Here is a 27,873-nt window from a genome sequence, read left to right as displayed (position 1 = left end):
TTACTTTTCACCAGTCTGTTCTGGCATGCTTCTAATGATATCAGAATCACCTGGATCCATGATAGTCCGCGTGCATGCTCTGTAGTATTTTCCACATGCTCTGCCCAGTTCTATATTATTGCCACTTCAGTAATGGACACTAGTTTTGGGCCAACATGGCATATTTCAGATTTCCTCAAAGCTGGATAGTTGTTGGTGAGGATGGTCAATTTATTCCACTTTGCCCTGTCTGATCATCTTGAGAGTCGTCTTGTACGTGCTTTTCACTTTTCATTACAAGCTGGAGTCTAGAGTTGATCAACTCCAGAGACTTTTCATCTTCTTTGCAGTCACCATCTTCCTGCCTTAGATACTGAAGGGCCCCCAACTAACAGCAGCTGCCAAGATGGCTGGAGAGCTAAGCCAAAAAAAAAGCCTCATTACCATTTTAAAATTCATCTCTTTATTGCTCATTTATTTCCTTTCTTTTCTTTCTCACATATTTTATTGGTGTATTATAATTATACATGATAAAGAGATTATCGTTCTTTAGATTTTCTTCAGAGATTTTCTTTCATCTCTTTAGAAGCCTTCTCCAACTTATTCAATAGTGGCTACAGTGCCCCAGTGTGCTCCTGTGACATGATCCCAGCACCTCCTTGTTATGCTTTGGATCCGGAATATCCCCCAAAGGCTCATGTGTGGAGAGTTTGACTCTCACTGCTGCAATGTTCAGAGGTGGAGTTTTGGGGAAGTAATTAGATCCCGAGGGCTCTGATTTCATCAGTAGATTAACCCATCGATGGAGCCATAGCTGAATGAACTCTTGGGAAGTGGCGGAAACTGTAGGAAGTGGAGCCTGGGTACAGTGGCGCACACCTGAAATCCCAGTGATTTGGGAAGCTAAAGCGGGAGTATCACAAGTTTGAGGCTAGCCTCAGCACCTTGATGAGACCCTGTCTCTAAATCAATGAATGGATGGAAGGTCTGGGGATATAAGTCAGTAGTCATGCACCCCTGAATTCAATCCCTAGAACTAAAAACAAAAATACTCGAGGAGAGGAGACTTAGTTGAAGGGAGTGTGTTTTTTCTGGGAGGGGAGGAGGGTGACCCTGAGGACTATACTTTTTCCCTGGCTTTTTTCTCTCTTCCTGTTTCCCAGCTGCTGTGAGCTAAGCAGTTCTGCTCTGCCATACTCTTCCTTCATCTCCTCCAAGATGTTCTGCCTTACCACAGGTGCAGAAGCACTGGAACCAGATAACCACAAACTGAATTCTCTCAATCCATGAGCCAAAATTAATGATTCCTCCTTTAAGTTTTTTTTTTCCCAGATATTTTGTCACAGCAATGAAAAATACTCTGTCATAACACTTATTGGGTTAAATCAAAATTAGAGGCAAAATGGATCACAAGAAACTGTTTTCTTTTTCTTCCAAATCAGAAATGGAAATGTTATGGGCCAGGCCATATGGGCAATGACCAAACAGACTCCATTTACCCTGAGACTCCACATCATGTAAGAAATGCTTCTCCTGCGGGAAAGCCCCACCTCTGTACCCATTAGTAGTTACCTAGCATAACATACTTGGCAAAACAAAATAGCAATTCTTATACAATGTAAAAGTGTTCTCTTTGTTTTCCATGTTTCTTGGGTGATGTACCTTGTCAGAGATTGATTGTCTAGACGTTAGTAACCATTCTCTAACTTGTATTCAACTAAGGTCATTTTGACCCACTTCTCTTCTGCTTGCTTGCTGCTATGCCAACCTGGAAAGTCCCGTGGGAGATACCAATGTACCCATTGCATGGTCTTGCTGACTGCCCAGTCCAGCTTCTGTACCTGCTTGCTTACAGCTACGTCAACCCAGATGTAGTTTTTGCCTTTAAATATCCTAAAATGCTCAGGCTTGGGGCTGTTCCTTGCAGAGACAGTTATGGGTCCTGCAGGGAGAAGTCGCTGGCTGGCCGGCTAAATAAAGATTCTTCAATTTGGACAAAACTGGGACTCGGTGTGTTTTCTGCCCCACAACAGAAGGCATGGCACTAAAACTTGAAAGTTGGAGTAGAAAGCTTTTTTCTTTGGGGGAGGAAGAAACCAAGTGAAATTCAAATGAAATACAGACCTTAGTATTCTTAAGGTCTCTGCTCATGTAGAGAGGTTGAGAAACCCACTTCATCACTATGGGGCACACTGGTGCCCTACACCTGGTGTCCCTGCTGCCACAGTACTCACTTTCAGGAACCCCCAGGAAGACCCACTTGATAACACACTCATTTTGACTTCTTTCTCTTCCTATCTTACTTCTTACTCCTCTACGGTGGTGTTTTTTGTTTTTAATTTTATTTTAAAATTTGTTCTATGGAGGTTCTTGGAATTAACTCTCAACTCACACATTCCTTTTATTTATTTTTGGTAACAGGGATTGAACCAGGGATGCTTTACACTGAGCCTCATCCCCAGCCCTATTTATTTTTTGGGACAGGGTCTCACTAAGTTGCTTAGGGCCTCACTAACTTGCTGAGATTGGCTTTGACTTTGTGATCCTCCTAGCCTCCCAAGCTGCTGGGATTACATATGTGCACTACCATGCCCAGCCAAAGCCCCCTTTTATGCATCTGGTTCTGGGAAAAACTAAGAAAGCAACTGGCTTATTTTGAAATTGCTCAGATAGGCAGGTGTGGTGGTGCATGCCTTTAAAGCCAGCTACTCAGGAGGCTGAGACAGGAGGATCACAAGTTCAAGGTCAGCCCCAGAAACTTAATGAGACCCTGTCTCAAAAGAAAAGAATAGGGCTGGGGATGTGGCTCAGTGGTAAAGCACAAGTGGGTTCAATTCTCAGTACTCAAAAAAAAAAAAAAAAAAAAAGAAGGAAAGAAATTGCTCAGGATTGTATGTATGATGCTCAGACGGACGGTCCTTACTCATATTAGGACTGGGCCTAAAGTAATCCACCTGTCTTTCCTGCTATATTGGTGGGCAGAAGCCTTGTCTGCTCGCTCGCTCTCTTTCTCCTTTCTTTTTTTTTTTTTTTTTTTTTTTAAGGCCTTGGGATTGAATCCAGGGGTGCTTTACCCCTGAGCTATAGAGCTAGTCCTTTTAATTTTGAGATAGCGGTCTTGCTAAGTTGCCAAGGCTGGCCTTAAATTTGTGCTCCCCCTGTCTCAGCCTCCTCAGCTGATTTGACTCTTAAATTCTTTGTGAAATTAAGACACATATGAATGGGCAAATCATATTTCATAGGAGTCATACAGTAATCTCAGAGATTTAAAATGTAACAAGTTAGATTCTTACTGATTATTTCATCAAACATGCTCATGTTAGGTGGTGAATTAGGCAGACTAAATATTTTAGTCACATACCCAGGCCCCAAATGAGTTGTTTTCTTTCAAACCTACACAGCATAATATTGGCATTAAAATATTTTCACTATTTAATAATAATAATGTTTCGGCAGAGAAACTCTAAATTAAGAGTTTAATGATCTAGAGACTCATTACTTGCCTTTCTTGAAACACGGAACCAAGACATTTCCATCTAATTCTAAGTCCTATTTATGAAACCAATTTTCTCCACCATCGAATTTAGAGAAAACGCTCTTAATTTGGAATCTGATATTACTTGAGATGGAATTAAGTCAAACATATTGGCATATATCTAAAATAGTGCATTTTCTCAATTATGGAGACTATTCAAGTTGATATATAAACATACATATATATTTGGTTGTTACTGGAGATTGAACTTGGGGGTGCTTTATCACTAGACTATATCCTCAGCACTTTTTTGTATTTTTTATTGTGAAACAGGATCTCACTAAATTGCCAAGGCTGGCCTAAAAAAAAAATGGAGAAAGAAGGAAAAATTAAAAATGAATCACTCAGGTTTACATATACAGTGTTCTGACCGTCCCTACTTACACCAGAACTGAAAAGTAGGAATCTTAATGTGCCTGCTTTTCTCACCACATTTCATTCTTAACAGTGAGAACATTTGCACAAAAACAACTGCTTCCTCCTCCTCTTCCTCCTCCTCCTCTTCCTCTTATTTTTGTAGTGGGGACTGAACCCAGGGCACTTCACCACTGAGCTACATCCCCAACCCTCTTTATAGTTTTAATTTTGAGACGGGATCTAGCTGAGTTGCCCAGACAAACCTCAAACTTGCCAAATCTGGCTCTGAACTTGTGATCCTCTTGCCTTAGCCTCTGGAGTCATTTATTTTTAGTTCACGTGTGTACATTTTGCCAAGGTCCCCTGCCCTTGGCTTACTGATGAATGAGGTAGGACTAGGAGACAGAGAGTGTCTCTTTCCGTTTCTTCCACATCATCATCCTACTGGCAAGAACACAGGGTTTCATGGGTCATCTTTGTGGTTTTTGTTTCTCAGCATACCTCTCTCTCTGCTCTAAACAAATTCTGGTTCACATGGAAAATGTAGGCTCTCAGAATTGTCAGTCCTGGATGTAACATGCTCAGCTTGTCCTCATTCTGAGTTCCTCTGAGCTCCCATGTGTCTCGTGTCCACAGGAATTCTGTGCTCAGGAGCATCCTGAACCCCTGAGACAGGAGGATCTCGAGTTCAAAGCCAGCTTCAACAATGGCGAGCTGTTAACCAACTCAGAGGGACCCTGTCTCTAAATAAAATACAAAATAGGGCTGGGGACGTGTCGCAGTGGTTGAGTGCTCCTGAGTTCAATCCCCAGTACCCTCCTCCTGTCCCCCCCAACCCCCCTCCCCAGTATTTTTCCTTTGGTGCTGGTAATTGAACCAAGGCTTCACATAAGTTAGGCGAATGCTCTACTATTGAGCTGCTTCCCCAGCTCTGATCTCTATTAGTTGTTGTTTGAGACAGGATCTCCCTAAATTACCTGGACTGGCCTTGAACTTGGAACACTTCTGCCTAAGCCTTCTGATTCACTGGGATTTCTAGCAAGTACCACCATGCCCAGCTAAAATCATTTTTAAAATCATGTTTATTAAATATAACTTATGTAGAATAAAATTTGCCTATTTTAGTGTTGAGTTCCATGATTTTGGGGCACTGGGGATTACAGGTGTGTGCCATTACAGCCAGCTGATTTGACTCTAACATTGAACTATATCCCCACCTCTTTTTTCATTCTGAGACAGGGTCTCACTAAGTTGCTGAGGCTGGCCCTCAAATTTTCAGTCCTCCTTCCTCAGCCTCCCAAGTGGCTAGGATTACAGGCATGTTCCACTGCACAGGGCCTTCATAGTATTTTCTTAATGTTTTTTTTTTCTCCCTGCACTACTAGGAATTGAACCTAGGGGCATTGTACCACTATGTTACATCTTTATCCCTCTTTACTTTTTATTTTGAGACAAGGTTTTGCTGAATTGCTGAGGCTGGCCTTAAACTTGTGATCCTCCAGCTTTAGTCTCCTGAGTCCTTATGATGAACTCTTTCTTTAACATATGATTTTTTTTTTCTTTGTACTGGGAATTGAACATGCGGTATTTTACCACTGAGCTACATTCTCGGTCCTTTTATTTATGTTTTGAGAAAGGTCCTTGCTAAGTTGCTTAGGGCCTCACTAAATTGTGGAGGCTGGTCTTGAACTTGCAATCCTTCTGCCTTGGCCTCCTGAGTGACTGGGATTACAGGTGTGTGCCATCGTGCCCAGCTAATATTACTAATATAATGATTTTTAATCTTTTTTATTTTATCTGTTGCATAAGCAATTCATCTTATTTATTCTGAAGGTGGAAAAACATTTGTATAAAAACAGTGGCATAAATTATTAACAACCAGAAACAACTCAAATGTATAAGTTATAGAATGAATAAAACATCCGAATAATATGTCAAATTAAAAGGCAGATGTGAAAAAAGTAGACTCATGATTTTTTAATTTATTTTATTTTATTTTTTGTGGTGCTGGGGATAAAACTCAGGGCCTCACACATGTTAGGCAAGCACTCTACCACTGAGCTACACCCTCAGCCCTTCATGAAATCTTTTGCATGAATATGATAGTAAAATACCTAATAATATTTATCCAGTGATTTTTTTATATAAGTTTGAATGTTTAAAAGGTGAGAATTGGAAGTTATATTTTACCATTTTTTTCTTTAGCTCAGTAGATTGTTATTTCAAGGGTGAAGACATACCATAGAAACGAGGTGTCATAATTTCCTTAACCACTAGGTCAGTTTGAAGATGACTCCGAAGTGTTCTAGGCAGTGAGACGGACAATGCATGCTCTCAAGCTGGCTGTCTGGAAGTGAAGCCTCAAATTCCTAATTGCTAGTGGGACCTCACCCTCGTCAAAGGAAACAATTCCAAGACTTTCTGTTTTGCTTAGATGAAAATGAGCTCTTTGTGTCTCAGCCTTTTGAAGACAGCCCAACCCACCTACGTTAAAACACCACAGTTAGAGTCAGAGCTTCTTACAAGATTTTTTTTTCCCCCAATGAAGAACAAAGCTTTATTGAAGCTTAGATTACAGGATGCCACAGACGCCTGGAGAGGATGGTTCATATTAAACAATAGGCACTTTAATGTTAAGTGGAAATAGAAATGAGGACATTGTTGATGAAAATATTCTAGGTTTTCTTTTAGGGCATAGGGATAGGGTGGGTAAAATATTTTAGAGTTTAGATATCCTTCTTATATGATTTAGGATTACAAAAACAGTAAGGTATTTTTTAATTTTTTTTTGCATCACTAGGCACTCTACCTAGCAATTAAGGGTACTAGGCAGGTGCTGTACCACTGAGCTACATCCCCAGCCCCAAGGTGTTTTTTAAGATGTGGGCAGAAAAAAAAGAGCTAGGAATTTGGTTTACATGTATGATTTAAATAAAATAACTGTTTTTCTAGTTATATTTTGGAGATCTTAACATTGCTACATCTGCTGAAAATATTTTTAAGATGTTTGTGTTGAGGGAAAGGCACATTTATATACTGTTGTATTTTAAAATTAATTTGTAAACTAATTTATCAATCATGAAGATAGTGTTAAGCTCATTAGACATTAACATGTTCCTTAATCTTTGTGATTTAAACATGTGAGCAAGATGTTTTGCTTTATTTTTTTTTCCTTTTAGCACATCAATCTTTATACAGATTTAAAACCTGATCTGTATACTTTTAAGAATTACATTTGGAGGGCTGGGGATGTGGCTCAAGCGGTAGCATGCTCGCCTGGAATGCGTGCAGCCCGGGTTCGATCCTCAGCACCACATACAAAAACAAAGATGTTGTGTCCACTGAAAACTAAAAAATAAATATTAAAAAGTTCTCTCTCTTTCTTAAAAAAAAATTACATTTGGAAAGATACACTACGGTTTTTTTTTAAATATTTTATTTCTACATTAAAAAAAAAGTCCCTCTTGATATTTTCTTTCAGTTAACAAATTAAAAGGGAAAAAAATGGAATGTGACAGCTGAGAAATATGAAAGAGTCTATTTACTAAAAACTAGTTTACAGATCCAGTTAAAATAATGAGCTGAGGAGTCTCCTGGCAGACAGATAGGACTTGTTTACATTTTGATTGCAGTTTAATAATTTGCTGATTGCATTATAATCACAGCAATATTGCATTTTAATCACACGCATACATTTGGTTAACCAAATTAATGCTTTTAAATCACAATTTGATTTTTGCTAATACATAACCAGTTCTCTTTTTTTGTCCCTGTTCCAATAAGGATAATCATCAGTAAGCATGGCTTCGAACCAATTGTTTTTTGGTAAACTCCCTAGCCACATTCTGTTTCTTGCCTGCTAAAGACATCATCTTTCATACAAATGCGGAATAATGAAAAATGCTTCATAGAATAATGTATAATAAATTGGAAGCAAACCTCATCTACCATAAACCTGCAATAATCTTTGTGTGAATAAAACCCACAATTATTGGAGCAGAGAATTGCCTTGATCTTCCCAAACTGCACGCCTTTCCTATCTCAAAATTTAAAAAGTAATAACAGCTGGGAATGTAGCTCAGTTCTAGAATGCCCATGAGTTCAACCCCCAATACCAGGGTGAAAAAAAGAAAGAGGAAAAATAAAAATATTTGAACAGTACAGAGTGACTTGAGGGAAAGAGTAAACCATTGCATTTCCATTTCACTCTTTCTACAAGTCCACAGTGTCTTGAGGTGTTTGCAGAATTTTCTTCATGCCTTCCCTGTGAGGAGGGAGGTCAGATACCCTGGGATGCTGAGGTCCCGAGGCAATGGGCTCAAGTCTTCTGACTTCTCAAAGCTCTGGGCCAGGGATACCCAGGGATCTAGGGAGCTTAACCAAGTCTGAGGTAGGGTCTGACTTGGGGTGTTGGGTGGTGTGTATGTGTGCAGAGAAAAAGGTGGCTCTAGTCGCTGAGAGTCATTATTATGGAGCTGTCTGCCCACTGTCTTGCAGTAGGGACCAAAGACAGTCACATACCTGGAGACAGGCTGGATGAAAGACCTCATAGGAGCCCATGAGTACAGGGTGCTATGTATGATCTTGCTACCTGAGCTTCCAATGAGTCCAGGAGCCACCATGCAGACTAAGAAAGAAAACAGAAAAAGGAAGCCCCGAAAAGGGACAATCACTGGAGTTTACCTGGGAATGATGGGGTTACATCATAACGGATCACAGTGGCTGGCCAAATTAAATTAGTTCCACCATCAACAGAAATAGTTGTTTCAGTGGTTAGTTAACTAACTTCCATGATAGAAAAATATTGTTTTATTTCTTTACATCTGAATTGTGACTTTCATTAATAAACTTGTTTGATTTGAATTGTATTAATCCTCAGTTGTTTGTCTGGGTACTAGAGATGGAACCTAGGAGTGCTCTACCACTGAGCTACATTCTAGCCCTTTTCATTTCTTATTTTGAGACGGGATCTCACCGAATTGCTGAGGCTGGACTCAAAACTTACAATCTTCCTGCCTTAGCCTCCCAGTACCCAGCTCAATCCTCAGTTTAAAGCAGTGTTTTCTCACTTTTTACGAATGAAGAAATCAGAGTTTAGATGACTGAATTTACCAGAAGTTATACAGCTAGTAAGTGGTGCTCCAAGGTTTTGTGGTTGGATCCCCGAACAATTTTGTGCTGTTAAAATAGAACAACTAAGATTGGATAATTTTGGATGCTAGGAAATTCAAAGTTGAAAGGTTTGCATCTGGCAAGGGCTTTCTTGCTGCATCTTTCTAAGCAGAAGGCAGAGAGAAAGAGAGGGAGAGAGAAAAAGAGTGAAGGGACAGAGGAAAGGGCAGAGAGAGAGGGAGGAAGAGTGCCAAAATAATTTTTATAACAAATCCACTCTTATGTTAATGACCCTCTTCCTGCTATTGTAATAATGATCCATTTGTGAGGCTGTGCCCCATGACCTCTTCAAGGTCCCACCTCTCAAACATTGAACTGGGCATTAAGTTACTAACACATGAACTTTGGGGGACACGTTAAGACCATAGCAGTCATCAGTGCAGTGGACTAGTGTGATATTTTATGGAATATCAAGATGATCAACATCTCTGTGAACCATATTCCAAAGGAGAGCAAGAGTGAGCCCCTGATGTAAGACTGTGAAGGTTATTGTTGTTCTGTCAGTAAAGGTAAACTGTTTCTAAGTATCTTTATTAGTTAGTACAGAGAAAGGAGCATTTTTCAAGTCAACAGGTGCATATTAGGGACTATATTAATTTTTTCAGTACTAATAGTACATAAAGACATGGGTGCAGAAGCGCATGCCTATAAACCAAGCTACTCAGGAGGCTGAGACAGGAGGATCATAAGTTCAAGGTCAGCCTTGAGCAACTGTCCTAAAAAAATAAAAAGGGGTGGGTGTATAGTTTAGTGGTACAGTATTTGCCTAGTATATGTGAGGTTCTTGTTCACTCACCAGTACTGGTGGGGGAGAGCAGGGTGGGGGGAGAAAGTACATTAGGAATAGCAACTGCAGTTACAGTCCCTATCTGATTATGTTTATAATAATCTCGGAGAGCCATTCATCATCTGCACAGGTTGAGTAGTCAAATTAAAGAGAGATGTATTTATTATTAACACTACATTTTTCAAGTTTTTTTTATGATGGTTCACATCTCTGCAATTCCTTCTGAAACATGTATTGATTTTCTATCCTGAGAGAAAGAAAGTTTCAAGGGCTCCTTCTTGGCCTTTCTCATCATAATGAACTTTGCTTCCAGGGTCACAATGTCAGCATGGATATTCTGCCATTTTATGAATATGCCTATTCTAATTAAACATTCAGCAAAAGTAGGAAAATAACCACAAGTTTGGTTCATAGAGAGTTTGGCCCACTGTGATTCAAACTTGATCCCAAACATCATTTATCCATTTTTGCCAATATGCCACTGTAGCAATTCAGGTCTCCTCAAAGACAGTGTCAATTCAGAACCAATGTTTTGTGATCCCCTAAAGGCCTGGGTATTTCTATTTTTCCAGGTCATAGTAACTTCATTAAATGGTCACAGGCCCCTGTGGGGCCCTATGGGAATGAACTATGGGAATGGTAGTGTACACTTGTATTTGTATTATAGGGTCCTTCTTTAAGGACATCTGCTTACATTTTGGTCAATAAACTAGGTGTCTGAATGACTTAAATATGGAGCTAAGAAAAAGACAACAACTCTCCCTTCTTTCTTTTTTTTCTTATAGTGCTGGGGATTGAGCCCAGGGCCTTGTGCATGTGAAACAAGCACTTTACCAACTGAGCTGTATCCCCAGCCCATAACCTCCCCTTTGCTGATGGGTCAAGATTCTGGCTTTCTTGTTTTATAGATCAAGTAACATTTTAGAAGCTGTCTAGCTCTTTCCTTTGTAGGGACACTGAGATCAATTAGCCACTGTCAGTGATTTCTGTGGGTCATAACATTTGGTGACTATTTCAACTGTTGTCCATTATAGTTACAGTACACATTCTTTTATTATTATTTTAATTTTATCATCATCATCATCAACATCATCATCATCATTATTATTATTTTAGTTATAGATGGACACAATGCCATTTTGTTTGTTTGTTTATTTATTTACTTATTTATTTTTGGTCTTTTTTAATCCTTTTTTTCTTTTTTTCCAGGGCTGAGGACCGAACCCAGGGCCTTGTGCGTGCTAGGCAAGTGCTCTGCCACTGAGCTAAATTCCCAACCCCTGTTTATTTATTTTTATGAGGTGCTGAGGATCAAACCCAGTGCCTGCACATGTGCTAGGCAAGTGCTCTACCACTGAGCCACAACCCCAGCCCCCTACTGTCTTTGAAAGCTAGGCACTGCCCGTTGACCTCGGAAATCTTGTTATATCACTTGCAACTGTAACCAAGAGCTCCGTCCTTGTCCCCAATGCCAATTAATGCCAGTTTAATAATGGGACACAGTTTTGAAAAAAAGGAAAAATTTGCTTTATTGCTTTGCTAGCAAAGGAGAAGCACAGGGAACGCCTGTCCCAGAGGCTGTGATTCTGCCCATCAGCAGGAATAGGGGGATTTAAAAGGAGCTATTCAAAGGCTAGATTTCCAGGTGTGCCCTACCAGGCGGTCCCAGGGTGCCCTGATGACGCCTTAGGATTCACTTGTTAATTTGGAAGATATTCACTTCCTAGACAACTTCCTGTGGAGCACAGATAACTCTTAGTAATCTTAGTATCCCCCTCCCCACCCTGCTAGGGAGGGGGGGAAGGAGAAGAGGGAAAGGAAAACAGGTCTTTTTTAAAAATAAGCCTCAGAGCTATATTCAAAGGTGAAGTGGACCACTGTTACACGACCAGGGAGTCCATCTCTCTCTCCGTCTTTGGTACTAGGGATTGAAACCAGGGCACTTTATCACTGAGCCACATCCCCAGTCCTTTTATTTTTTTATTTTGAGACAGGGTCTTGCTAAATCCCTGAGGCTTATCTGGAACTTGTGATCCTCTTGCTTCAGCCTCCCAAGTTGCTGGAATTACAAGTGTGAACCACTGTGTCCAGCTAGTGAACTCATTTCAATGGTGGCATTTCCTTTGTGATACCTGGTCTATGGAGGACACATAGAATAGCCACATAGAATTTTAAGGATGCTCCCTTGAAAAGCAGTTCACTCACTAATACATTTCTCTCTTTTTTTGGCAGGGAGGGTGTACTGGGTATTGAACTCAGGGCACTCTATCACTGAACTACTTCCCAGCCCTTTTTATTTTTTAATTTTTGAGACAGCTTCTCACTAATATACCCAGGCTGGCCTTGAATCTATATTCCTCCTGCCTCATCCTCCCAAGTCACTGAGATTACAGGCCTGAGCTACTGCACCCAGCTAAATCTGGAACCCCAGGAAGTGCTCCCATTTCAACTAATTCAGCTCCGTAATTATAATAGTTCTCCTTGGTCTAACATCATCAGGATTCATTCCCATACAGATTCTTGAGAGTGACTTGAGAATTGGAGTCTTGGCTTTATCTGAGACAACTAGATGCTCCCTATAAAAGTCTCAGATCAGCCGGGCACAGTGGTGATCCCCTGGAATCTCAGCAACTAGGGAGACTGAGACAGGAGGATTGCACATTCAAGACCAACCTCCACAGGTTAGTGAGACCCTGTCTCAAAATAAAATAGGGCTGCAAATGTAGCTCAGTGGTGGAGTAGTTCTGGCCTCACTCTCCAGTATCAAAAAATTAAACAAAAATATCTGATTCCATTCCTTATCAATCAATGCTAATTCTTCATTTAAGGGACTTGGTGAGGCTACGGTCTCAACTTATATTAAAATTCTGCAACCTTCACAATTAAGTTTTTTTTTTTTTTTTTTTTTTTTTTTTTTGAGAGAGAGAGAGAGAGAGAGAGAGAGAGAGAGAATTTTAATATTTAATTTTTAGTTTTCGGCGGACACAACATCTTTGTTTGTATGTGGTGCTGAGGATCGAACCCGGGCCACACGCATGCCAGGCGAGCGCGCTACTGCTTGAGCCACATCCCCAGCCCTTCACAATTAAGTTTTGTGTATAATTTTCAGCTACAAGAAATAAGAAGCTCTTTCAGGAAGGCTGTGGAAAATTTCTTGGTTCTGTGACTGTGACTTGTCTGGTAGTTTAAACCTCTGAGCTGGTCATTTTCTGTGAGCACTCCAGGTCACTTAGAAAAGCTATTCCTGCTATTCCTGATCATGGTCACCATAGAATCCTTGGCAGCATGATGCCAAGGCCTCAGCCACTTGATTCTGTCAGTTAATTGCTATCAAGCACAGGTGATTTTTTTTATGATTAATTTTGATGCTCCTGTGCCTTGGTTGGCTAGTTCCTCTTAGAGACTCAGTACTGCTCTCAGATCTAAGGTCACAAATCAAAGGATTTTTTTTTTTTTTTCCTTTTATGGTGCTGGGGATGGAACCCAGGGCCTTGTGCATGCTAGGCAAGTGTTCTACCACTGAGTTACACACCCAGCCTGCAGGGACTCTGTTTTAATATCAATAGTTGAGCTTGATCTCTGATAAGCTTTCTGTGGTTGTGGTTCATGAAAGAATACAGCTGTAGAAAGGTCCAGAAATTCTGAGCCTTTTCAGACACTGTTGCTGATCCAGGAACTAGCTGTTGGGGAAGCTCTGTGCCTGCTGGGTTCCTGAGGCTGGCTGGGGGCCTCTCCACCACTGTCTTTCCTGGAGGGGCTGCTGTTAATGGGCACAGGGCTTCACAGCACAGGCTGAGAAACTAAAACTGAATGAGGTAGGGAAACCTAGGCCTTTCTCTTTTTTTTCCCTCTGAATTTACCTGATTCCCACATCTATTAGAATCATAGGAGGAATTTTTACTGACTTATAAGATTTTATTTTGCATTTTAAACCATAAAATCCAAATAAATATCTGGAAAGACCACCCATGTTAAAAACATAAATCTAATCCACAGTAAAGGAATTTGGTTTCAATCTCCCTGAGTCCAATGTCATCTTTTTCATTAACATGATCGCTTTTACTCCATCTTCGGTATTTGATGATGTCTTAATAAATTTAGTAAATTAATGTAATTAATATAATCATAACCTAATTAATTAAACTTTGTATTTTGTTTAACACTTAAAAATATATTGGGGAGTTAAATAATGATTAAAAATTATACCATTAGGGCTTTGATTTAATTAGTGTTCTCTTACTTGAAAGATACCGTTGCTAAGTAATAAAAATGGTTAAGTTGAGAAAATTGGTGCATTTCAAGGAAAAGGAGACTTCCTTTGGTCCCATATCACAATACGAAGTCCCTGAAAGGACAATTGTTCAGAAAAGGCAAACTGGGTGAGAGATTTTCTATGGTAACAATTCAGTTCTTAGTTGTAGGCTGCTTTAACACAGTTACAACGTATAACAACTCCCGGACTGATTGTTGAAGCCTTTGAAGATGAAGCTGAAATAGGGAAAGAGGGACATCAGAGGAGCCCTGGAGGCTAGGAGGTCAGAGGAGGACTGATGCAGCAGAAAGGATGTGTGTGTGTGTGTGTAAAACTGCCCACACACATACAAATGCCTCCAGCTACTCAGGAGGCTGAGGCAGGAGGATCGAAAGTTCAATGCCAGCCTGGGCAACTTAGCAAGACCCTGTTTCAAAATAAAAAATAAAAAGAGCTGGGAATTTACTCAGTGGTATAGCATCCCTGGGTTCATCCCCAGTACCTACCAAAAAAAAAAATGTCCATCAGCTACCTGTAGACTTGAGCCAAGATGTCCAGTGTTAGATCACCAAAGGCCCAGATGTGGTATGAGTGTTCCTGGGGTCAGGTGATTGAGTGGTAGGCTGCCTGACTTGGAACACCTTCGAGGATGAATATGGGCCCTTAACTGTTTTAAATTGTATAAGTTTTGAAAAATTAATTTACTGATCAGAACATTAACATTTTATAGTGATAGACTTAATTACACTAAAATGATTTGTCAAATTCTTTCTAAGAGCATAATAATAGCATAGAATTGTATGCATTAAATAAAAATCTTAAGCCACCCTATATGGATCACTTGATCATTAAAATTGAGCAGGATCACTATTCTTGGTGTACAATCATCTCTCTAACTCCCCACCAAAATCTGTGGATGCTGAAGTTCCTTATATAAAATAGTGCAGCATTTGCATAAAACCTATGCAGTCCTCTCACACTTTAAATGTAGATCACTTATAACACCTTATATGATGTAAATACTATATGAATAGTTGTTATACTGCATGGTTAGGAATAAGGACAAGATAAACATTTGTATATGCTCAGTACAGATATAATTTTTAAAAATATTTTTGATCCAAGGTTTTATTGAAGTCATGGGCACAAAACCGACAGATATGGAGGGCCTACTGCATATTTGAATGCTTGAACCAATTTTAGAAAGTACCATGGGCAATATGATTTTTTCAATGTAGCTATTTTTTTTTTAATTTTAAAAGCAAAAAAGGACTATAGGCAATTTTATTTTTTATTTTTTTTTTGCATTTAAAGCTAACAAAGTTATCAATACTTTCTATTGACTTTTAGACCATAATACTTTTTTTGTTTGTTTTTTTTTCCAGCACTGCGGATCAAAGCCAGGGCCTCACACTTGCTAGGCAAGGGCTACTAAACTCCATCCCCAGCCCCACATAATACTTTTAGTTGAAAAAATTCTCCAAGGTGTTGAAGCACTTAGTAAGCATAATGCAAATTCTTCCAAGTGGAAGATAATTTGTTTTGGAATCACACAAAATGTTTTTGATGGGACACAGAGACATGTTAAAAATGGTAATCTTACTCAGTCAAGAAAACTGTGAAGCAGAAACAACATGGATTTGGATGGTGCAGACATAATTCACAGTTGTGTCCACACCAGCTGCAGTTGTTCCAGTCTACAGCTGCAGCTGTCAAAATGCACAAGTATTTGTAAACATGTGAATTTCTGAATGCATTTCATTTAATCCCCAAGTGTCTGCAGATGTCTGTGAAAGAGCCATACAAGTAATATTGCCTTTTTTTCTCTTACCCCCACCCCCTATGGTTCTGAAGACAGGGTTTATTGCATGCTAGGTAAGTACTCTACCACTTAACTATATCCCTGCCCATAATATTGCTTTTGGAGAGGATCAAGAACAGACGTTTGTTATGACAAAACTGACCGTAGATCAAATATAGCCTCTGTTCACTGCCCATCTCCCATGCTGAGGGCACCACAGAAGCTAGAAATATGGAGAGCAGATCTACAAACCCAAACTCAGGCCAGCTTATTCTAATGCAACTATTAGTACCACTTTGTATAATCTTAAAAAGAATTGAGGCTGGCGCTGTGGCTCAGTGTAAAGTGTGTGTGTTTAGCATGCAGGAAGCCCTGGGTTCCATCCCTGGCACAACACACACACACACACACACACACTCTCACATCTAGGAAAAGTGCTGAACTGAACAATTCCATAGAACATAAAAGTGTAATGCAGATTGTTTTGGGTGCCCCAGGATAGATGCTCATACGATTCATGCTGTAAATCAGTGAAGTCCTATAGAAATAAAATGTGAGCTAGATATGTAACGTTAAATTTTCTGGTAGCCAGAAAAGTAAAAGTAACAGGTAGAATTAATTAGTGCGTATTTTCCCAGTATAGCCAATGTAATCAGCATAAAAATTGTTAATGAGATCTTGTGTGAATTTTACGGTTATGGTTCTTCTCTATTTGGACTAGCCCACACTTTAAGTGCTGAATAACCAATTGTGATCCGTGGCCCCAAGACGGACAGCACAGTTCCAGGGCAAGTTTGAATGTTCAATAACCTCCTTGAACTTCTATAGCTAGTACGTGGCAGAACCTATTTTGAACTCAGGTCCGATCACTCCAGTGCCAGGTCCCTTCCACCTTTCTCTTCTAGGGCAGAAAGATCCTTAGCCCAAGGGCGGTCATGGGCCTCTTAATCAACATGCCCAGGTGTTCCTTCAGTCTTCCAGGGTAGAGATATCTCTATTCTTCCCTGTGACTTCTTTCTCCTTCTCTTTGCTCTACCTTTTCCATGTCAGAGGGCAGTTGAAGGAGGGCCTTATTGATGTCCACAGCGGTCACAGATGGGATTTACAGTGAGCGTGGTGAAGAGCCAGTGTGGGCTGGCCTCACCTGTGGCCAATGCAGGTAGGCACAGGCAGGTAGAGGCAGAGTGCAGGCAGGGGGACAGTGGGCGAGTGACAAGGGGACTGGGGTACAGGCTGGCAAGTGGCAAAGGGTAGGAACACAGGTAGGCAGGAGGGCAGGGGGCCAGGTAGGTGGCCTTGCACACTGGGTGGAGGATTTATGAAGAGGGGGTTCATGATAGACTCTGTGTGCCTGTGATCCCTTGAGCAGCACACACCAGGGGCATTAGAGTTTCATCTTCAGTTTTGCATTTTTAGGAACATAATTTCATCAATTTATTTAGGGATTCGGAGACTAAATGGGATCAAAGTATCAGTCTATTGTTTTACAGTGGTGGTACTCTGGCAGGGCAGTTGGAGCTGCTCCTTCCTCTTGGAAACGTTGAAATTCACTTTAGAAGTTTCATGATGAGTTCAGAATGAAAACGGAAAGTGTTGCATATGGTGGGGATAATATTTCTCCAAATTAGATAATATGGACTGCACTGCGGCCCACACATGTGTTGGTCCTAATCCCCAGGCCTCAGAATGTGACTATATTTGGAGATTGGGTTGCTAGAGAGATGATTAAGTTAAAGTGAAGCCATATGGATGAGCCCTAATCCAATATTACTAGGGTCTTTATTTTTTCTTCCTTCCTTCCTTCCCAGTACTGGAGATTGAACCCAGAGGTGCTCTACCACTGAACTATATCACCAGTCCTTTTCTTATTTTGAGGCAAGGTCTTGCTAAATTGCTGAGGCTGGCCTCGAACTTGTGATCCTTCTGCCTCAGTCTCCAGAGTAGCTGAGATTATAGGCATGTGCCATCATATCATATTCAGCTTGGTGTCCTGATAAGCAGAGAAGTTAGAACACAAACATGCACATAGGGAAGGGAGACCATGTGAAGACACAGGGAGAAGATGAGAGGCCACATCAGGACGTGGTGGTGCACACCTGTAATCCAAGCTACTCTGGAGGCTCAGGCTGGAGGGTTACCAAGTTCAAGGTCAGCCTTGGCAGCTTAGTGAGACCCTGTCTCAAAATAAAAAGGACTGGGGATGTAGCTCTGTGGTAAAGTGCCCCTGAATTTAATACACATTGCCAAAGAAGAAGGAGGAGGAGGAGCCTCAGGAGAAACCAATCTACCCACACCTTGGTATTACACTACTAGACTCCAGAACTGTGACCACATAAACACTTGTTGTTTTAGCCCTCCTGTCTGTGGTGTTTTGTCATCGTAGCCCTAGGGTGATACCAAAAGGCTCACTTCCATTTCTGGATTTTTCTCGACATCTAGAATTGTTAGATTTTAAAGCCCCCATCTGGGTAGGTCTGGTCTGTTGACACTGTCTCACCATTTGGATTTTGCCTCTGTATATTCCTTCCAGATGTTCATTCTTACATCCGACATAGGAAACTGATTCAATTGTGATTCCCACACTTTTGTGGGGTCAGGGGTGGTTACAGTTTGGAAATGAAGTGTCCCCCACAAAGCTTCTGTTAATGCAGGATCATTCAGTGGTGAAATGATTATGAGAGCCATAACCTAATCAGTCCATTCTAGCTTGGATAACTGGTCACTATTCCATCACAGGTATAAGGCCACTTAAAGAATAGTGAGGGATCCACCATATCTGGATATAGAATACCACTGTCTCTCTATTTCCCTTTAGCATATTTTAATGTTTTAATTTTGGTTGGGTCTAGTTCACAATACCTAGTTCCCATTATTAGATTGGGTTTGAAGACCCCATTATCTAGTGTTAACTAAACAAACATAACAAAATGAATCAGATTTTAAAAGACTCCTGTAAAGAAATAATAAACTGACAATAACAGCACCAACATAAGCACAAGCTAAAAATAAGAGAATGATAAAGCTGTTACTCTGACATCTAAAACAAGCTCATTATCAGTTACATCAAACACAGGAAAAAAAAACCTAATGAGATCTAACAATGAAGCACAAAAGAATTGAGACTATCAAGAAAAATTTTGAAAAATATTTTTATAACCAGTAACAATGAGTCTTCAGAGATATGTTAATCCTGGCCTAAATATCACAGATAGCCAAATAGCCACCAAGCAGGCATCCAGAAGACAAAGGACAAATGTCTGCATTTTTGTAGATATGTTAATTAATATAGAAGATATCACTTAATCACCCCTGTTGGTTTTTAGAGAAAGAAAGTTTAAAGTTCCAGCAAAATAAATGATAATTTAAAATTTTAAAAATGTTCTTTAATAATATTTTTCCTAGATAACACTGTGATTCTTTATAAATAGCCTGGTTGAAGTTTGCCAGTTTGTGATTTCAATGCACACACTTTTCTCTATCTTGAGAATCCGGGACCTTTGCAGTTCTCAGAGTCTCTAGTTTTCACATTAAAGACTCAGTGCTGAAGGGCACATTGGCAAACATCTGTAATTCCTGTTACTGGGAAGGCTGAGGCTGGTGGATCCCAAGTTCGAGACCAGCCTGGGCAATTTGTCAAGAGCCTGTTTTAAAATAATAAATGTAGCTCAGTGGTAGAGCATCCTGGATTTAATTCTCAGTACTAAAACAAAAATCCCAAACAAACAAAAAACCCAAACCAGTGTCATGGTCTGCTAACTTCCTGCCTGTGGCTAATAAATAGTCCTCTACAATGTGGTTCTCAGTAAATGACAATCTGATTCTAAATGTGATGTTTCTGGTCTCATCTTCTACAATATTCAATACTTCACCTCCATTCACTAGTCTATACTTCAAAAAATGTATTGAATCATATGAAAAATGAATACAAGTAATTTATTTTTCAATTTTCACACTTAATAGCAAATACAAAGCTGCATCATATTGAGGAACTACCAACGCCCCCTCCCTCGCCCCCCCAAGAACACACTTATAATTGAGGAAGGTGGATTCATTGTTTGTTGCAGCTAGGAAGAAGGAACAACCGTGGGAATCCATGGACATCTCAGGAAGAGGGGGTTTGGAAAGAAACTCTTAGAGGATTCAAAGTTGAGGTAGGTGATTTTGGGTTTTTTTTTGGGGGGGGGGGCTTTGCTGAGGATTGATAATATCAGGAAGCAGGGGGATTTTTTTTTTATAACTGAATAGCTTAATATATCTTTTATAAAATGAGAAGCAAGGATTAAACTGTGAATTTATAAAGCAGCAGCAGTTACTTACACTAGCCAGGAGAGGGAGATATTTGGTCATTTTGTGATATGAAAAATGTTATTTTTTTTTTTAAATTGTTCTACTGTGGTACAAACACTCAACATGAAATCTATCCTTTCAACACATATTAAGTCTAAAATACATTATTGTTGACTGTAAGTACAGTGTCCTACAGTATATCTCTGGAACAGAGATATTTATTTATTACTTCTTAACTGAAACTTTATGCCTGTTGATTAATAATTCCCTAGTTCCTCCTGTCCCCAGCTCTGAATAACCAATATTCCAGTCCTTCTTATGAGTTTGACTGTTTTAGATATCTCGTATAAGTGGAATCATGCAGTACTTATCTTTCTGCATCTGGTTTATTTTACTTAGTACAATGTCTTCAAGGTCTTTCATGTTGTTGCACATCACAAAATTTCCTGTTAAAGACTGAAGTGAACTCTATTGTATATACCACATTTCCTGTATCTGTTCACTCTTTGATTGGTATTTATGTTGTTTCCACTTCTTGGCTATTGTGAATAATGCCATAATGAATATGGAAGGGCAGATATATTTTGGAAATTATTTAAATGCTTTTGTATATACTGTGTACCCAGAAGTAGGGTTGCTGGATCACAGGGTCATTGTATTTTTAAATTTTGAAGAATTTCCTTACTGATTTCCTTAGCAGTCACACCTTTGCTATGCAGATTTTTAATTTGATGTAGTACTCCTTGTTTATTTTTGTTTTTATTGCCTGTGCTTTTGATGTTCTAATTCATGGAAAACAAACAAACAAACAAACAATGCCAGGACCAATGTCATGAAGCTTTTCTCTAATTTTTTTTTGTAGGAGTCTAATGTTTCAGCTCTTACATGTTAAGTTTTCAATCCATTTTGAGTTGATTTTTGTGTGTGGTGTAAGATGAAGATCCAATTTCATTCTGTTACTTACCCAATTTTCCCAGCATCACTTGTTGAAAAGACTATTTGTTCCCCATTTTAAGATCAGTTTCATCCTTATGGAAGATCAACTTACTATAAATGCATAGATATGTTTGCCATTCCATTGGTCTGTATGTCTCTCAGCATGCAGGTACTACACTGCATTTTTTATTGATTTGTGTTTTCTTTTGGTAGGGACGGGCATTAAACCCAGGGGCAAACTACCACTGAGCTAGAACCCCAGCCCTTTTTATTTTTATTTTTGAAACAGAGACTTGCTAAATTGCCCAGGCCAACCTCAAACTTATGATCTTCCTGCCTCAGCCTCCTGAGTGGCTAGTATTACACAGACATGTGCCACTGTGCCTGTTTTGATGATCATAGCATCATGTTATATTAGGAAATCAGGAAGTATGACTCCTACAGTGTTGTTCTTTTTTCTTGGGATCAATTTGGCTCTTTCAGGTTCCATATGAATTTTTAAAAAATATTTATTTTTTACTTATAGGCGGACACATATCTTTATTTTATTTTATTTTTTATGTGGTGCTGAGGATTGAACCCAGGGCCTCGTGCATTCTAGGCAAGCGCTCTACCTCTGAGCCACAATCCCAGCCCTCCATATGAATTTTAAGAAATTTTTCTATATATATACTTTTATAAGTTTGGGGATTTTGATAGAGATCACATTGGATCCATAGATCTAATGGGTTGTAAGGACATTTTAACAATATTGAGTCTTTCAATTAAATAATGCATGATATCTATTTTGTTTAATGTCTTTCATCAATGTTTTATAGTTTTCAGTATATACATTTTTTACCTCCTTGAACTTAAGAATTTTAATTTTTTTAAATGGAGTTTTTTGCAGGTTTACTAAATATGTATATTATCTGCAATGATTTTCTTCTTCCTTTCCAATTTGAGTGCTTTTACTTCTTTTTCTTATCTAATTGCTCTGGCTAGAGCTTCTAGTAGTATGATAAATAGTAGTGGCATCCTTGCCTTGTTCCAGATATTAAATGAAAAGAGTTTAGTTTCTCACTATTGGGTAAGATGTTAGCTATGGGCTTTTTATATGTTACTTTTATTGTGTTGCAGTATTTCCCTTTTATTCTTGGTTTGTTGAGATTTTTTTTTCCATGAGAGTACTGAATTCTGTGTCAAACACTTTTTCTGCATCTATTAAGACAATCATATGATTTTTAAAATCCTTTATTGATGTGATGTAACACATTAATTTATTTTCATATATTAAAACATCTGGCATTCCAGGAATAAATTCCACTTGACCATGGTGTATGATTCTTTTAATTTTGCTGCTGAATAGGTTTGTTAGTATTTTGTTGAGAATATTTTAATCTATGTGTATCAGGGATATTGGCCTGTAGTTTTCTTTTATTGTGGCATTGTGTGTTGTTTTGGTGTCAGGGTAATGTCAGTCTCATGAAATGAATTGAAAGTGTAAAGTGTTCTCTTGATTTCTTTCTTTTTTCTTTTTTTTTGGAGAATTTGAAGATTATTGGCATTAATTCTTTTTAAAAAAATGTTTAGTAGAATTCACCAGTGAAGTCATCTGGTCCTGGGATTAAAAAAAAAAAAAAATATATATATATATATATATATATATATATATATATATATATATATATATAATTTATTTTAAGTTGTAGATGAATACAATATCTTTATTTATTTATTTTTATGTGGTGCTGAGGATAGAACCCAGAGCCTCACATGTTGTAGGCAAGCACTCTGCCACAGAGCCACAACCCAGACCCTAGGCTTTTTTTATTGGGAGGGTTTGATTACTGATTTGTTCACCATACTAGTTATAGATCTGTTTAAGACTTCTTTCTATTCATTCATGATTTAGTATTTGTAGGTTGTACATTTCTATTAATTTATCCAGTTTGTTGGTACATATTATGATTCTTTTGTGGTATCAGTTGTAATGTATCTTCTTTCATTTCTGATATTATTTGAGTCTTCTCTATTTTTTTCTTGGCTCAACTAAGGGTTTGTCTCGTTTATCTTTTCAAAAAACTGGCTCCTAATTTCATTGATTTTTTTTTCCTGTTATTTTTCTTTATTATTAATTATTATTTTTATTTGTTATTATTATTATTATTATTATTATTTATTAATTTATTTATTATAGTTCTGGGCACTAAAAAAGGGCCTCACTGATGCTAGGAAAGTGCCCTGCCACTAGAAATACAGTGTTTTTACCAACAGATTTTTATTTTCTTTGGCTATCATGTTGCTGTTTAGCATCCTTTATTTCAGCTTAAAGAAGTCTATATAACAGACTAACCCACAAAAATACAGCTATCTCATACAAGACAAAGGTACAATAAACATACATTGGAGAAAGATAGCCTCTTCAACAAATGGTGCTGGGAAAACTGGAAATTCATATGTAGCAAAATGGAATTAAACCCCTATCTCTCACCCTGCACAAAACTCAACTCAAAATAGATCAAGGACCTAGAAATTTGACTAGAGACTCTGCACGTACTGGAAGAAAATGTAGGCCCAATTCTCCATCATGTCAACTTAGGTACCAACTTCCTCATCAAGACTCCTAAATCACAAGAAGCAAAATCAAGAATTAATAAATCAAACAGTATCAAAAAAAAAAAAAAAAAAAAGCTTCTTTATAGCAAAGGAAACAATCCAGAACATGAAGAGAGAGCCTACAGAATGGAAGAAAATTTTGCCATCTGCACTTCAAAGCATTAATCTCCAGAATATACATGAACTCAAAAAACTTAACACCAAAAACAGACAAACAAATAATTCAATCAATAAATGGGCAAAGGAACTAAACAGAAGAAAAAATGCGAATGGTCAACAAGTGTTATATTTCCTCGACATCTATGTGATTCAATGTCATTGCCTGTTTTCCTTTTGCTGTTGACCCAGATGCTGTAATGTGTTACTCAGGATTTGAGCCTTTAGCCTTCCTTTCCTTAGTAAAGTCTGTCCTAAGGTTTGGGGTAATATATTAGGTTGTTTTATATTTTCTCTAAATTAAATAAGTTGTTTTTGTTTGTTTGTTTGTTTGGTACTGGGAATTGGGCGCTTTACCAGTGAGCTATATCTCCAGTCCTTTTTATTTTTTTTTTTATTTTGAGACAGGGTCTTTCTAAGTCGCTGAGGAACCTGCAATCCTTTTGCCTCAGCTTCCCAAGTTGCTGGGATGACAAAGGTGTATGTACCACTGCACTGGCTGTAAATGAAATATGACTTGGGAAGACAAAAAATTTATATATATATATATATATATATATATATGTCATTCTGTAATGTGTATGTTTTCTAAAAACTACCAAATTATACCTGAAAATTAGAATTCAGATTCTAAATTCAGATTCTAAATCATTCTATTGATGATTTTTGAGAATGCATGCACTTATATTCTGAATTTTAAAACAATTCCAGTGTATGTTTTTATATTTCCTTTCTCAGATTTACAATCTGTATCTTTGACTTGAAAAAATAAAAACATCACTTTGCAGCTTCTGTCAAAAGGGCCACATTTAGTCACAGCCTTCAGTCTTATCAGAATACTAAGTCTATCGTACAAGCAAAATTAGAAAGATGCTTTGCAGGGCTGGGGATGTGGCTCAAGAGGTAGCGCGCTCGCCTGGCATGCGTGCGGCCCAGGTTTGATCCTCAGCACCACACACAAAGATGTGTGTCCGCCGAAAACTAAAAAATAAATATTAAAAAAAAAAAAGAAAGATTCTTTGCTCTTTACTTACGTAATATTCCTGAGAGGCCAAGAATGAATGGCTTTACTACCCACTCCACTTTCTCAGGCGCCTTTTAACCCAAATGTGAAGCGCTCTTTCTCATTAGCATCTCCAACCACTCCTGACTCTTCAGTGTCTCCGACTTTGCCAGATCCTCACTCTGCTCCGCTTCACTCCAGATTCTCCTGTTTGTTTTCCACATGATCAGTGATCTCATTTTTAGAAAGGACTCATCTAAACATATTATGCTTCCAAAAGTGACTTGGGAGGCTGAGGCAGAAGGATCCCAGTAGCTTAGGTGTAAAACACCCCTGAGTTCTGTCCTCAGTATCACCAAAACACACAAACAATAAAGCCAAGCTGGCCAGCAAGGAATGAAAACTGGTCTTAATGGCTTTTGTGACCTTCATGGACTGGCTCTGCCTTGTCTTTTCAGTGTCATGGTTAGGCAGCCCTTACGGCATCTATCCTACCATGTGGCTATTTACCATTCCATGAAAATGCTGCTCATTTTAGATCTCTATTCTGTTTTTTGCTGAATTCTTTTTTTCTATATGCAATGTCTTTTTGTCTCTTCTTGGCACAGTGTACATATTCATCAAGACCCAAGTTGAACGTCGCTTTCTCAAAAGAATGACTCATACACTCTTCCTTGGCCCTATTGCTGTGTGTTCAACCCCTACAGCCTTTCCCAGAGGTTGGGCACTTCTGTGCTCATCCAATTCCTCCAAGAATGTCTTCTCTTATTTATTTTATTTTATTTTAAAGAGAGAGAGAGAGGAGAGAGAAAGAGAGAATTTTTTTTAATATTTATTTTTCAGTTTTTGGTGGACACAACATCTTTTTTTTTATTTTTAATTTTTTATTGTGGGTTGTTCAAAACATTACAAATTTCTTGACATATCATATTCCACACTTTGATTCAAGTGGGTTATGAACTCCCACCTTCACCCCATACACAGATTGCAGAATAACACAACATCTTTATTTTATGTGGTACTAAGGATCGAACCCAGCACCCCGCGCATGCCAGGCGAGCACGTTATCGCTTGACCCACATTTTTTTATTTTGAAACTCTTTGTTTTTAAATACATTTATTTATTTATATATGGTGCTGAGGATCAAACCCAGTGCCTCACACATGCTAGGCAAGCGCTCTGCCACTTAGCTACAACTGCAGCCCCTCTTACCTTATTAAAACAGCACAAGCTTTGGAGCACAGTGTTTGAATTCCAACATTGCCACTCTCAGCTCTGTAGACTTTAGGTACCAACCCTCCTATGCAATGGGAATAGTCATGTTTATTTGGGGTGCCATTATGTAAGAGACAATCAAAAGATGTGTTGTTTGTTCTCCATTCATACTGGTTTAATTATGATATCTTCAAGATTCTGTTCATCCTTGTTTTCTTGTATTCTAGTACCTAGCACAGTCTAGCATGTAGTATACTCTCAAATATTTATTGAATAAATGATGGAATATGTAAGTGGAGATTAAATTTTGGCATTGGTGGAGAAAGCAACTAAAATATCTACATACCAGTATAAATATTATATATATATAATATTAAAATGTATTTATATACTAAAATAAATGTACTTATTAATAAATGTATTACAAATATACAAACTCTAGCTGGATTTGAAGTAGAACTAAGTATATAAATTCTAGCTGGACTTTAGCTATATCTTGTCATTCTATAATAGCGCATTTTCAGTTTGACTTCTGATTAAGGAGATAAACCAGAAATCCAAATTCTACTTCCTTGCTTTATTTGTACAAAATAATTTTCAGGCTGAAACAACTGGTTTCTATCCTTTAAACTCAGAATGTATAACTCAGAGGTCCTCAATCATTCAAAATTTGGTTAAATACAAAATCAAACCTAATTCACCATTAATTACAGAGCTTCTAACGTTCTATTCAGCTCTGATAGCTGTATTCTCTGGAAGAAAACTGCAACAATTATAAAACAGTTATTCCTGTTGGCTTGGAAATTTCAACTTCTTTGGGATTTTACCCAACTCTACATTTATTAAACCATATTTTCCTACTAATTAGCAATAAGATAACACAGATTAGTTTTGGCTACTTTGCATTTAGTATCACCAAGAATAAGCCAGGGCTCTGCACCAGGAAGTATTGTTTTGTCCACGCAGGTGGCTGTCCCTCCTCTGGACACATCACCTTCATTTTTACAATAGGATTTAACCCCCCCCATACTGTCTCAGTTTTGCTAGGACTATAAACCAAGATGTTGTCCGCTTTCCCATTCAATCCCTGGTGACCTACCTAGACCAACTGGATGCTCTCTAGCCATCCCACCCACTGTACCAGATGAGCAGGTGTTCACTCATTCCTGCTGCTTGGACCTCAGAGCTGCCCACCGTTCCAGTCTTCCTGAAGCCTCCATCAGCTATTTCCCTTCAATTCTAGGAACCACTTGAGGTCCTGGCAGTGTGTGCCTTTCTATTTGTTATGAAAAGTGCATCCTTGTTGCTTATAACTGGAGAATCCTAACACACATTCATTTTCTAGGAACATTCATTTTCTAGGGAAAATTGCTTTAATCTCAGTATTATCTTAAGCAACGTCAAGTGGTGACACTCAAATCCATCGCACAATAATGAATGTCTAACGACAGATGGCTCCTGCGTGACTGAGAACCGGCTGCCAGCCCTCCTGAGCCTCGGCTTTCTCATCTGTAAAACGATGACTATAAAACTCCTAGATACACTTTTTTTTAAACAGGCTTGCTGTGACAGCAAATTTTTGAAAAATGAACGTGGTCTTCAAATCTCGAAGCACTCAATAAAGTAAGATATTTGTTTTTCATTTATTTGTTTAGCAGATATTTCTACAACACATTGTTCCTACAAAAAATTAAAAATTGCCATGAGAATAGTTTAGTGTTTGTAGTAGACAACTTAAAGAAGTAATCGAATCTTTGGAAGTATGCAGGGTCCACTTACCTGAACAATGACCAT

The 27,873-nt window shown here is 38.6% G+C and overlaps 1 pseudogene; it reads right to left on the bottom strand.

The window, feature by feature from the left end:
* LOC114090597 (large ribosomal subunit protein eL30 pseudogene) lies at positions 1-27,873 on the bottom strand (annotated as a pseudogene).

The sequence above is a fragment of the Marmota flaviventris genome, chromosome 15, assembly GCF_047511675.1.
Source record: "Marmota flaviventris isolate mMarFla1 chromosome 15, mMarFla1.hap1, whole genome shotgun sequence".
Lineage (NCBI taxonomy): Eukaryota > Metazoa > Chordata > Mammalia > Rodentia > Sciuridae > Marmota > Marmota flaviventris.
Note: the sequence above shows the minus strand (reverse complement) of the source record. Positions and strands in the feature narration are given on the sequence as shown.